Genomic DNA, 12,847 nt, shown 5'->3' with positions numbered 1-12,847 from the left:
CTGAGTAGAGTGTTGGAGGCTATTTTGTAAATGACATCACCGAAGACGAGGATCGGTAGGATGGTCAGTTTTACGAGGGTATGTTTGGCAGCATGAGTGAAGGATGCTTTGTTGCGAAATAGGAAGCCGATTCTAGATTTAATTTTGGATTGGAGATGTATAATGTGAGTCTGGAAGGAGAGTTTACAGTCTAACCAGACACCTAGGTATTTGTAGTTGTCCACATATTCACATATTCCACAAGTCAGAACCGTCCAGAGTAGTGATGCTGGACGGGCAGGCAGGTGCGGGTGAATACGGCTGCACAGTAATGTCTCTTATTGATGGCAGTTATGATATTGTTTAGGACCTTGAGCGTGGCTGAGGTGCACCCATGACCAGCTCTGAAACCAAATTGCATAGCGGAGAAGGTACGGTGAGATTCGAAATGGTCGGGAATCTGTTAACTTGGCTTTCAAAGACCTTAGAAAGGCAGGGTAGAATAGATATAGGTCTGTAGCAGTTTGGGTCTAGACTGTCTCCCCTTTGAAAGGGGGATGACCGTGGCAACTTTCCAATCTTTGGGAATCTCAGACAATAGAAACGAGAGGTTGAACAGGCTAGTAATAGGGGTTGCAATAATTTCGGCAGATATTTTTAGAAAGAGATTCAGATTGTCTAGCCCGGCTCTAGGGGTCCAGATTTTGCCGCTCTTTCAGAACATCAGCTATCTGGATTCGGGTGAAGGAGAAGTGGGGGAGGTTTGGGTGAGTTGCTGTGGGGAGCGCAGGGCTGTTGACCGGGGTAGGGGTAGCCAGGTGGAAAGCATGGCCAGCCGAAGAAAAATGCTTATTGAAATTCTAAATTATTGTGGATTTATCGGTGGTGACAGTGTTTCCTAGCCCCAGTGCAGTGGGCAGCTGGGAGGAGGTGCTCTTATTCTCATGGACTTTACAGTGTACCAGAACTTTTCTGAGTTTGTACTACAGGATGCAAATTTCTGTTTGAAAAAGCTAGCCTTATCCTTCCTAACTGCCTGTGTATATTGATCTAGAGAACTAAGTAGAGAAAAGTGAATTCAAGTGATAAGTTCCAGGCATCTCCTCTGATTTCCTTTAGTTAGCATTCTTTGTTTTAGCCAGTGTGTGTCCTTCAGAAATGTGAGTATGTATTTCTCACTCTTCATGTGTTTATGTTGTGGATGCCCTCGGCGACGATTATGTAATTAACTTCTTTATGCTAATCAGTGTTCGTGTAATGTATAGTGTAATGTCCATTAGTGACTTGTTTACATATGTAACTATAGATGTGTGCAGTATAGTTTGTGGGTATTTTACTGTGGCTTCTGTAGAGATGCATTCAAATTCATGCAGTTGTGTGAGGATGATGGTGCTACTTTGTAGTGCTGTGTGGCTGCACCGCTCTGATCTTTCATTAGTGTAGTCACAGCTATGTCGTTAGGCTGTATTGTCCTGTGCAGCATATAACCCATTGTAGCCATTTCTTTGTTTATAGCCTATGTAATTGGAGATTTGTTTGTGGTGTGCCTTTTTTTGCATGTTATTTTGGCATTAATACGTGTCACATATCATTTTGCAAACAATGTAATAAAACATTTTTTTTAAATCATTGAGAAGTTACATACAAACATGGTCTCCTTTTTCGCTTCTTGAGTAAGGCAGCTCCAAAATGCAGGTATTACAGCCCAGCTCAGTGCTTTCTGTGGTCGTGGGGCAGCCAGCGGAAAATACGGAGCATAGGGGTTGGTAAAGTTCTCTAGTTGCACCGTGATTGGCTCAGTGTTCTTTCACTCAAGAGGACATTACAAAATCTATGGGGAGAGCTCTAAAATTCAAGCCCTTTGGGTGCTGCCATAGAGTTACATTAGAAGTATCCATTCTAGAAGGCTCAAGGTCAATGGCCACAAATAAAAAGATTATGTTGTTTCTTGGTGGTTCTTAACTTCTTCCATTTAAGATTGATGGAGGCCACTGTGTTCTTGAGGAGCTTCAATGCTGCAGACATTTTTTGGTACCCTTCCCCAGATCTGTGCCTCAACACAATCCTGTCTCGGAGTTCTACGGAAAATGTCTTCAATCTCATGGCTTGGTTTTTGCTCTGACATGCACTGTCAACTGTGTGACCTCATATAGACAGGTATGTGCCTTTCCAAATCATGTCCAATCAATTGAATTTACCACAGGTGCACTTCAATCAAGTTGTAGAAACATCTCAAGGATGATCAATGGAAACAGGATGCACTTGAGCTCAATTTAGAGTCTCACTGCAAAGGGTCTAAATACTTATGTAAAAAAAAGTCTGTCTCTGTTTTACATTTTTATTACATTTGCAAAAATGTCTAAAAACCTGTTTTCACTTTGTCATTATGGGATACTGTGTGTAGATTGAGTAGGAAAAAAAATAGTTGATACATTTTAGTATAAGGCTGTACAGTAACAAAATGTGGAAAAAGTCAAGAGGTCTGAATACTTGCCGAATGCACTGTACTGGTATTCTCGTGTTGACTGGTTATTTTAAGTAAACACTTGAATAGACACCAGTTGGGGAAAATTACCATTTGATACACATAATATAGATAAACATAAATCCTCTCCCGGCTATGAGTCATTACCCTGCCTTTGTTACATGTGGGAAACTAAGCAGCCTATATAAAAATAAAAAAAAGATTTGCACTGAAGTAGGATAAGTTCCCTGCACCTGTCTCCTTACTCTAGAACCCATTGAATCAGACTGAAAACCACTGAGTGGAAAGCGTGTTCACGAAAGCAACTCTTTTCCTGTCTGCAAGCAAGCGCACGCATGCACACCAGCTGGGGGAGAGAAAGGGAGAGGAAGATGCAGAGTTTATTTACTTTCAAGGGGAATAGAAAAGGAAAATATGATGGTGGATGTGACAGCAGCAACAGAGCCAGACCAGGGGTGCACAGCTGTTGCCCATGGCTACTCAATCAGTCTGCACTCTTCATATGGAAAAACAGTCGGTGTTCCAATTCAGAATTCTTCCGAAACAATTCAATTCAATTGAAAGGGGCAATCTGCAGTTCCTGCATCGATTACTGGACTTCATGATAAATTGATGATATGTACCTCTCGTTGGGAGAAGGAAGAGTGGACCAAAGCGCACCGTGGAAAGTGTTCATGATTCTTTTATAAAAAATTAAAAACCACTCAAACAAAAACAAAAGAGCACAGTTCTGTCAGGTAGAAATACTAAACAGAAAGCAAGAGCCCACAAAACCCAAAAGGAAAAAAGACAACTTATATGTGATCCCCAATCAGAGACAACGAAAGACAGCTGCCTCTGATTGGGAACCACACTCTGCAAAAAACAAAGAAATAGAAAACATAGACTTTCCCACCCGAGTCACACCCTGATCTGACCAAACATAGAGAATAAAAAGGATCTCTAAGGTCAGGGCGTGACAGTACCCTGATTCTTGAAGAATATAACTTATAAATGCCTCATGAGCTTAGTTCAATTGTCTTACCCCATCGGAAACCAAAATATAAGCTTTTTTACTTCAATGTTTATAAACAAAGTAAATGTGAACAAACACTATCTAACCTCAAAACATGGTTAAAACTATACTTTCGATATAATGGATGGTCTGTCCTTGCTTGCATCCATATACAATTGAAGTCAGAAGTTTACATACACCTTAGCCAAATACATTAAAACTCAGTTTTTTCACAATTCCTGACATTTAATCCTAGTAAAAATTCCCTGTTTTAGGTCAGTTAGGCTCACCACTATATTTTAAGAATGTGAAATATCAGAACAATAGTAGAGAGAATGATTTATTTCAACGTTCATTTCTTTCATCACCTTCACAGTGGGTCAGAAGTTTACATACACTCAATTAGTATTTGGTAGCATTGCCTTTAAATTGTTTAGCTTGGGTCAAATGTTTCGGGAAGCCTTCCACAAGCTTCCCACAATAAGTTGGGTGAATTTTGGCCCATTCCTCCAGACAGAGCTGGTGTAACTGAGTCAGGTTTGTAGGCCTCCTTGCTCGCAAACACTTTTTTGGTTCTGCCCACAACTTTTCAATAGGATTGAGGTCAGGGCTTTGTGATGGCCACTCCAATACCTTGACTTTGTTGTCCTAAAGCCATTTTACCACAACTTTGGAAGTATTCTTTGGGGTCATTGTTCATTTGGAAGACCCATTTGCGACCAAGTTTTAACTTTCTGACAATGTCTTGAGATGTTGCTTCAATATATCCACATCATTTTACTTCCACATGATGCCATCTATTTTCTGAAGTGCACCAGTCCCTCCTGCAGCAAAGCACCCCATGACATGATGATGCCACCCCCGTGCTTCATGGTTGGGATGGCATTCCTCGGCTTGCAAGCATCCCCCTTTTCCCTCCAAACATAACGATGGTCATTATGGCCAAACAGTTCTATTTTTGTTTCATCAGACCAGAGGACATTTCTCCAAAAAGTACGATCTTTGTCCCCATGTGCAGTTGCAAACCGTAGTCTGTCTTTTATATGGCGGTTTTTCCTTGCTGAGCGGCCTTTCAGGTTATGTCGATATAGGACTCGTTTTACTGTGGATATAGATAATTTTGTATATGTTTCCTCCAGCATCTTCACAAGGTCCTTTGCTGTTGTTCTGGGATTGATTTGCACTTCTCGCACCAAAATACGTTCATGTCTAGGAGACAGAACGCGTCTCCTTCCTGAGCGGTATGACGGCTGCGTGGTCCCGTGGTGTTTATACTTGCGTACTATTGTTTGTACAGATGAACGTGGTACCTTCAGGCGTTTGGAAATTGCTCCCAAGGATGAACCAGACTTGTGGAGGTTTACCATTTTTTTCTGAGGTCTTTTCTGAGGTCGATTTCTTTTGATTTTCCCATGATGTCAAGCAGAGGCACTGAGTTTGAAGGTAGGCCTTGAAATACATCCACAGGTACACCTCCAATTGACTCAAATTATGTCAAGTAGCCTATCAGAAGCTTCTACAGCCATAACATAATTTTCTGGAATTTTCCAAGCTGTTTAAAGGCACAGTCAACTGAGTGTATGTCAATTTCTGACCCACTGGAATTGTGATACAGTGAATTATAAGTGAAATAATCTGTCTGTAAATAATTGTTGGAAAAGTTACTGTGTCATGCACAAAGTAGATGTCCTAACTGACTTGCCAAAACTGTAGTTTGTTACGTTGGGGAATAATCAGAATTAGTTGGTAACATAGGTAAGATGTTTTATATTCATTATATGTTTGTGAGTTACTTCTCATCAGAATGTTATTTTTGTATAAAACTGTGGCCGGGTTGCAGTCATCTGTTCTCAGTCAGGACTAAGTTACTTGGGCCGCAGAGAGGGGAGAGGTCAAGCGTGTCATCATATGTAAACATATCTTTTAAATCAATTATCTCTTGGCTCCACAATGTCTGTGTGCCAGTCACTGTGTCTCTGTGATCTTGTCAAGGAGGGGGTATTTGATATATGCCTGTTGATAGGTTTTGTTTTATGGTTCTGAGAGCGAGAAAATAACATAGTTCAGGAGACAAAGCTGAACGATAATTTATGGCCAATGCTGTCTGGCTATGTGTGTCTTTGCTATAAAGGATCTCAGTTGCAATGTGTAAGAACTCTCAGATAATTCATTTATAGACACTGAATTGATCTGAGAGTCACAGGGTTGTGATGGAGCTCATATAATTAAAGATGGACTTTATGATAACTCTGACTTGTGTGTGGTTTGCTCTCATGATTTGGTAAATACAGGAAATTTCCACGACAGTTATCAAGAATTTTATGGATTGGTTGAAAAACGAGTTTTAATGACTCCAACCTAAGTGTATGTAAACTTCTGACTTCAACTGTATATATATTTGTGATAATGACAATTACAACAATACTGAATGAACAATGAACACTTTTATTTTAACTTACTATAAAACATAAATAAAATCTATTTAGTCTCAAATAAATAATGAAACATGCTCAAAAACACAGTGTTGGAGAAGAAAGTAGAAGTGCAATATGTGCCATGTAAAAAAGCTAACGTTTAAGTTCCTTGCTCAGAACATGAGAAAATATGAAAGCTGGTGGTTCAATTTTCCCAGTTCTTCAATATTTCCAGTTAAAAAGTTTTAGGTTGTAGTTATTATAGGAATTATGACGCGTCAACTATTTCTCTCTATACCATTTGTATTTCACCTTTGACTATTGGATGTTCTAATAGGCACTTTAGTATTGCCAGCTTAATCTCAGGAGTTGATAGGCTTGAAGTCATAAACCGCGCTGTGAAGCAAGCATTGCAAAGAGCTGCTGGCAAACGCAGTAAACTAATGCTTGTGAATTAATGCTTACAAGCCTGCTGCTGCCTACCACCGCTCAGTCAGACTGCTCTATCAAATCATAGACTTAATTATAATATAATAAACACAGAAATATGGTCATGGTCAAATCCGGAAACTATAATTTCGAAAACAAAGCATTTATTCTTTCAGTGAAATATGGAACCGTTCCGTATTTTATCGAACGGCAGCAACCCTAGGTCTAAATATTGTTGTTACATTGCACAACCTTCAATGTTATGTCAGAATTCTGTAAAATTCTGGCAAATTAGTTCGCAACAATCCAGGCGGCCCAAACTGTTGCATATACCCTGACTCTGCGTGCAATGAACGCAAGAGAAGTGACACAATTTCCCTAGTTAATATTGCCTGCTAACATGAATTTCTTTTAACTAAATATGCAGGTTTAAAAAAATATACTTCTGTGTATAGATTTTTTAAAAGGCATTGATGTTTATGGTTAGGTACATTCGTGCAACGATTGTGCTTTTTTCGTGAATGCGCTTTTGTTAAATCATCCCCCGTTTGGCGAAGTTGAAGTAGGCTGTGATTCGATTATAAATTAACAGGTACCGCATTGATTATATGCATCACAGGACCAGCTAGTTAACCTAGTAATATCAACCATGTGTAGTTAACTAGTGATTATATGAAGATCGATTGTTTTTTATAAGATAAGTTTAATGCTAGCTAGCAACTTACCTTGGCTCCTTACTGCACTTGTGTAACAGGTGGTCAGCCTGCCACGCAGTTTCCTTGTGGAATGCAATGTAATCGGCCGTGTTGATTACCGATTGTTATGAAAACTTGAAATCGGCCCTAATTAATCGCCCCATTAATCGGTCAACCTCTAGCTACAATAGCCCGTTGTAAGGGCTTTAAAAGTCAGAGGGAAAATAATGAATGAGAATGCAAAACAGAGAGCAGTGAGAGAAGAAGAAAATAGAGATATAGAATACAGAATCAATGCAAAGAATACATTTAATAGGACATCTATACAATCACAGTTGAAACATCTGTCTAACCTCTCAACAAAACAAGAACAAGTACTTTAGGCTTCTGACTGACTGTGCGTTGGAAAGAGGGCCTGGTCTACACAGGGAAGGGGTGTAAGGGAAAGAGTCCCCACCTCACAGCTGTTTCCTTCCAAACAAAAACGTGAAGTGAACTGAGTTACATTTGAAGGTAAACTCTTTTACCCGTCCTATAACCTTGGTTCTGTAGATTCTGAATGGAAGTGTTGACCTGTTTGTCCTCCCCTGCTGTCCTCTCCATCTCTCCTCTATCACCTCAATCTCATCTTTCTCCTCTCCATTTTCACCATTCTCTCTCTCAAATCTCCCTCGCTTTTCTCTATCATTTTCTCCTCTCCTTAATTTGACCACTCTTCCCTCCATCACCCCTCCTCACCCCAAATCTCCCCACCTTTCTCTCCATCTTCTTCTTCTCCATCCATCGCTCCCTTCCTGTGACGCACATTTCACCTTGCTCACCCTCCATACCTACTCTCCTTAAATCTCTCCTCTAACCTGTCTCTCCTTTTTTCCCTTCTTTTTTCGCCTCTCATCGCCCTCCACCTTTCATCTCCTATGACGCACACAAGTGATACATTTCGTCTGCATCCCAAATGGTGCCCTTTTTCCTTCATCGTGCACTACTTTTGACCAGAGCCTGATGGACCCTTATGATCAAAAGTAGTGCACTATGGAATTTGGGACACAGACTCCGAGTCATCATAGAGCCACTTTAGTGTACCAGAAACTTTAAACTGTTTTGGGGGCGAGTTGACACAGAGAGAGGATGGGAGCTAGAAGATAATGTGTGTGTGTGTGTGGGTGTGTGTGTGTGTGTGTGTGAGATAGAAGATAGATAAGGAGAAGATCATATGAGAGTGAAAGTAGGCGTGTTTGAGCTTCCTCGCCGTCCAAATTGATGATAATTTGCCACAGAGAGTGATGTGTGTGTGTGTTAGTGTGTGAGCAGCAACGGAAGTGTGTCATTACGTTCATCGCCATCCTAAGTATCATGATTAGCTGAGGACCTCTCTCTCTCTCTCTCTCTCTCTCTCTCTCTCTCTCTCTCTCTCTCTCTCTCTCTCTCTCTCTCTCTCAGGGATGCGTCATTCTCAAACTGCCGGGTCAAGTGGGAAACCAATGTAAAATTATAGCAGAGAGAATAAGGGGAGAAGAAATGAAGATTGGAGAGAGGACAGAGAGTTGATGAAGAGAAAGAAAGTGAGATGGAGAGAAAGAGTTGAAGAATTGAGAATAAAAGAGAGCGAGAGATAGCGAGAGAGAGGGGGAGACAGCGAAAGAAAGGAAGAGATGAAGAGTTGAGAGAGAGAGAGAATGAAAACAAATCAGCCCACCTCCCGCTACCCCTTTACATGCACACGCTGCACCATCAACCCTCTGAAAGGTGAGAAGAATGAATCTGAAGAACCTGCTTCTGCTCACTTACTTTCACTCTCCATCTTAAACTATTCCCTTTCTCTTTCATTACTCCACTATACCTCCCTCCCTACCTTCCTCACCTCCCCCCCCCCCCCCCCATCTTACTTTCTGGCTCACTTTACCGTTGAAAACCCTTACCCTCTCATTACTCCCCCCTCGCCTACCTTCCCCCCTCGACTCCTACACCCCCTTCGTCCCGTCCACCCTACCTCCATCCATCCATTCTGGCAGCTTAAATTATCTCTCCCCACCAGCTATTATTTATATGACTCACTACACTGCAACACCACCACACCAATACCGCCCTGACAAATTACTGTCTGACTCTCTGCTGCCCACTAGAGGACACACACACACGCACACACACACATGCGCATGCACACACACACACGCACACACGCACACACACGCACACACACACACGCACACACACACACACACGCACACACACACACACACGCACACACGCACACGCACACACACACACCAATACCACCCTGACAGCTTTATTGACTAGAGGTGGGGACTGCAGTCCATTCATAAAAACAGATGGGGGGAGGGAAGAAAATTAGTCAGGATCACCTAAATTCGCCAAATACATCTGAATGTACAACAATTTGACTCTGTGAAATGGTGCTGCCGCAATAAACAGAATACACAGACAGACAATAAATATGTGTGTGTATATCATACATAAGATGCCGCCTCGCTCCGAGCCCCTGTTAAGCAATGCAGGTTTCCTACTCGTGGAAATTCTACGCTTGACCACTGCCGCAGCGCCTTTTAGACAAGGGGTATAAGGCCGTCTCCCATCCTCCTTTCAGTTAAGGACCAGGATGACAATTTGCTGATCCCCATCTAACAAACAAAGACTCAAGAGGGAAGTCCCCGGGGGGTTCAGGTCTGTACACCGTTGGTCCGACCAATCAGAATAAATGATGTGATACTGATAGTGTCTTTCAAAACCCCAATCAAAAACCGTGGATTGATGGCAGCCTTGTCGGGAAACTGAAGGAGAGATGCTACTTACAAACATGGCAAGGTGACCGGGGACAAATAGTGTGGTTAAACAGTACAATTACGATGTACGCGGATCGATAAAGATGGCAATTCAGCGGTTCAGACACGGATTGCAAAAAGAAAGTCAGCCACGGCGCGGACGAGCTTAACACTTTCTCCTCACGCTTCGAGGGACAATGACTACTCTGAGCTGCCCGAGAGCCCCTGAAGGGAAAATGAGGGCTGTGTACTTATGTAAGTCGTTCAAACGTGTCAACCCTCGCAAGGCTGCCGAGCCAGGCAACATCTCTAGCTCAGGCCGCTGTCCCCACCTGCTTCAAGGTGTCCACTGTCATCCCTGTGCCCAAGAAGTGGAAATAACTGAACTGACAAGCGTCCCGCAGCACTCACCTCTGTCATCATGAAGTGCTTCGAGGGGCTAATCAAAGACCATATCCCCTTGGTAGGCGGAATTGGAGACAAGTGGTAGTGGAGTTGCTGTGTGGGCGATAGAACGATGGTCAAAGATAAAAAAAAAGTAAAAGTCAAAAATTAAACATAATAAAAAGTACATTTGAATGACACTGAGGGGCAGTGTTTTTACAACTAATGCCGGCTTGCCTGAGGCTGACGCCGTGCAGGTGTTTGTACACATGCATATACACACACTCTCTTTAAAATAAACGCATACAGGAACACACACATACATGTAATAGTGCCAGACATGCACACAAACATATTCAGCTGGCATTGCTGTTATGATTTTAGCTGTCCTTGATGTCCTTTGTTTTAAATGTATTATTTTGTTTTATTATATTTTGTTGCGTTGTTGTTTTCTTCTGTCTTTTCCTTTTTTCTCTTTAGTTCATTATTTTGGTTGTTGGTGCATTGGGGGATTCTTGGGGGTGGGGAATGGAATTAATTGTATTTTTTATTTTTCTTCTTGGGTGGGGGTTGTGGGAGGGGTCTCGAATGGTTGAGGGACAGCTATTGGGGAACTGTGGGGGGGTCTTGGAGGGTTCGGGTTCATCTTTTTTGGCCTGATGGTAGATCGGTCAACGTGCCCTTGAGCAGGGCATTGACCCTGGATTCTGTGTGTCGCTCTGAATGGGAGTCTGTTGAATGACTGGTATGATGTAGTTGTTGAGCGGCTTCACCGCAAGTATATTGCATGTTTTGAATATTCAATAAATAAAATAAAAAAGGCAATATCACCTCCTTCCACCTCTCCAATTCGCTGACAGATCCACTCTGCACACTGCCCTCACCCACCTGGACAAAAGGAATGCATATGTGAGGAGGCTGTTCATCGACAACAGCTCGGCCTTCAATACCAGTGTCCTTGAAGCTCACTGCAAAGCTCACGGCCCTGGGACTGAACTTAGGTCTTGGACTTCCTGATGGGCTGCCCCCAGGCGGTAAAGGCTGGCAACGTTACCTCCTCAACACTGATTCTCAACACGGGGGCCCCACAATGGTGCGTCCTCAGTCCCCTCTTGTACTCTCTCCCTCTCCCTCAACGCCAGCAACAACAAAAGAGCTGGGGGTTTAGTCGTGATTGACCTGAACAATTTTGCCAGAGGGGAGTCGTTGGAAGAGGGGGAGACCAGGGTAGAATGGAACAGCAAGGATCTTTCCTGCACATAACGGAGGGCAGTTGGCAGCTGATAACCCTCTCAGCAGACCGGACAATCCTTTGCAGTTTGCCCTTGGACCAGACAGTGATCGAGGATGTGAGGATGGAATCTATTGCTGTGTTTACACAGGCAGCCCAATTCTGACCTTTTGTCCATTAATTAGTCTTTTGACCAATCACATCAGATCTTTTCAAATCAGATCTTTTTCAGAGCTGATCTGATGGTCAAAAGACCAACGAATGAAAAAAAGATCAGAATTGGGCTGCCTGTGTGGAACCGTATCAGTATTGTCTGTGAGAGTTTGATAGCGATAGTCATAAGTAAAGACGTGCAGGTAGAGGATCGGACACACCAAGATTATTCTGTAGATAATGTATTAGAAATTGTAAAGCTTTCTCATTTCCTATATTGTCTTAGCAAGGCTTTTACAATACACCAGGTATAATTGAATAGGTAAATCTAATATTAGTGTTCCTCCTTTCCTTATATACTGTTTTATCCGTGGCTACTGTTTACGTTGCCCCTGCCAGTACTTTATTTTGTTCCAAATAAAACCACTTGAAAACACCACACAGCCCGTTGAGAGCTACAGTACTTTGGTGGCGCCTAATTGAACAACAATGCAACTAAATGTAGGAAAGCTATGTTACTCACAGAGCTGTTTTGGATAGTAATGTTCTTTAATTCTCTTTGGGATCCAATTAGTCATTCTAATTAGGTAAATACAGATGTAAAATGTTTTAGTATTCAGGAACAAGCACTCAACACACACACATACACACACGTTTTTCCCTGGTTGAGACGGAGGGAATGGAGTGTGATTGAACAGAGAAGACACCTAAAAGCTGAAAGCTCTGTCCTCCAACCAAGGACCTTCCTTTTAACTACGATATATACTTCACTTTACACCAGCCTGTATCATTGATAACTTTCAGATATCAACTGCCATTAAGATATACAGGTACTGTACAGTACATCTCAAATCAAATCAAACGTTATTGCGAGTGTCGCAAAACGCTTGTGGTGTAGCAAAACACTTGTCTGGTCTGGTATGACGTCAATTATGATTTCACACATATTGATATGCTACAGTTACTGGCTGATGATGTATCATAAACTAAAGCCACTGGATACAATTGTACTATAAGATAATGAAGAGTCAGGAAGCATGTATTCATTCGTCTTACAGAGAAAGGTCATTGAGTTTACTGGAGCCCCAATACCCAGCTCTTTTCTCTGTGAGATGGAGTGAGTCAGTAACCATGTTTTGTGAGAGCTACTGTACAGTAGCACGACAGTGTCAGTCTTCATTCAGTTCATTGAGTTCAACGATCTGAATCACCTTTCACCTAAAGTACTGAATAACAGACATACTGTATCAATTAGACAGCAACCGGGATTCATGGTGCTTTCATTCATGTTTTCCATGCAGCG

The sequence above is a fragment of the Oncorhynchus clarkii genome, chromosome 21 (genome assembly GCF_045791955.1).
Source record: "Oncorhynchus clarkii lewisi isolate Uvic-CL-2024 chromosome 21, UVic_Ocla_1.0, whole genome shotgun sequence".
Taxonomy (NCBI): Eukaryota; Metazoa; Chordata; class Actinopteri; order Salmoniformes; family Salmonidae; genus Oncorhynchus; species Oncorhynchus clarkii.
The sequence above is the reverse complement of the archived record's forward strand: the minus strand, read 5'-3'. Positions refer to the sequence as shown.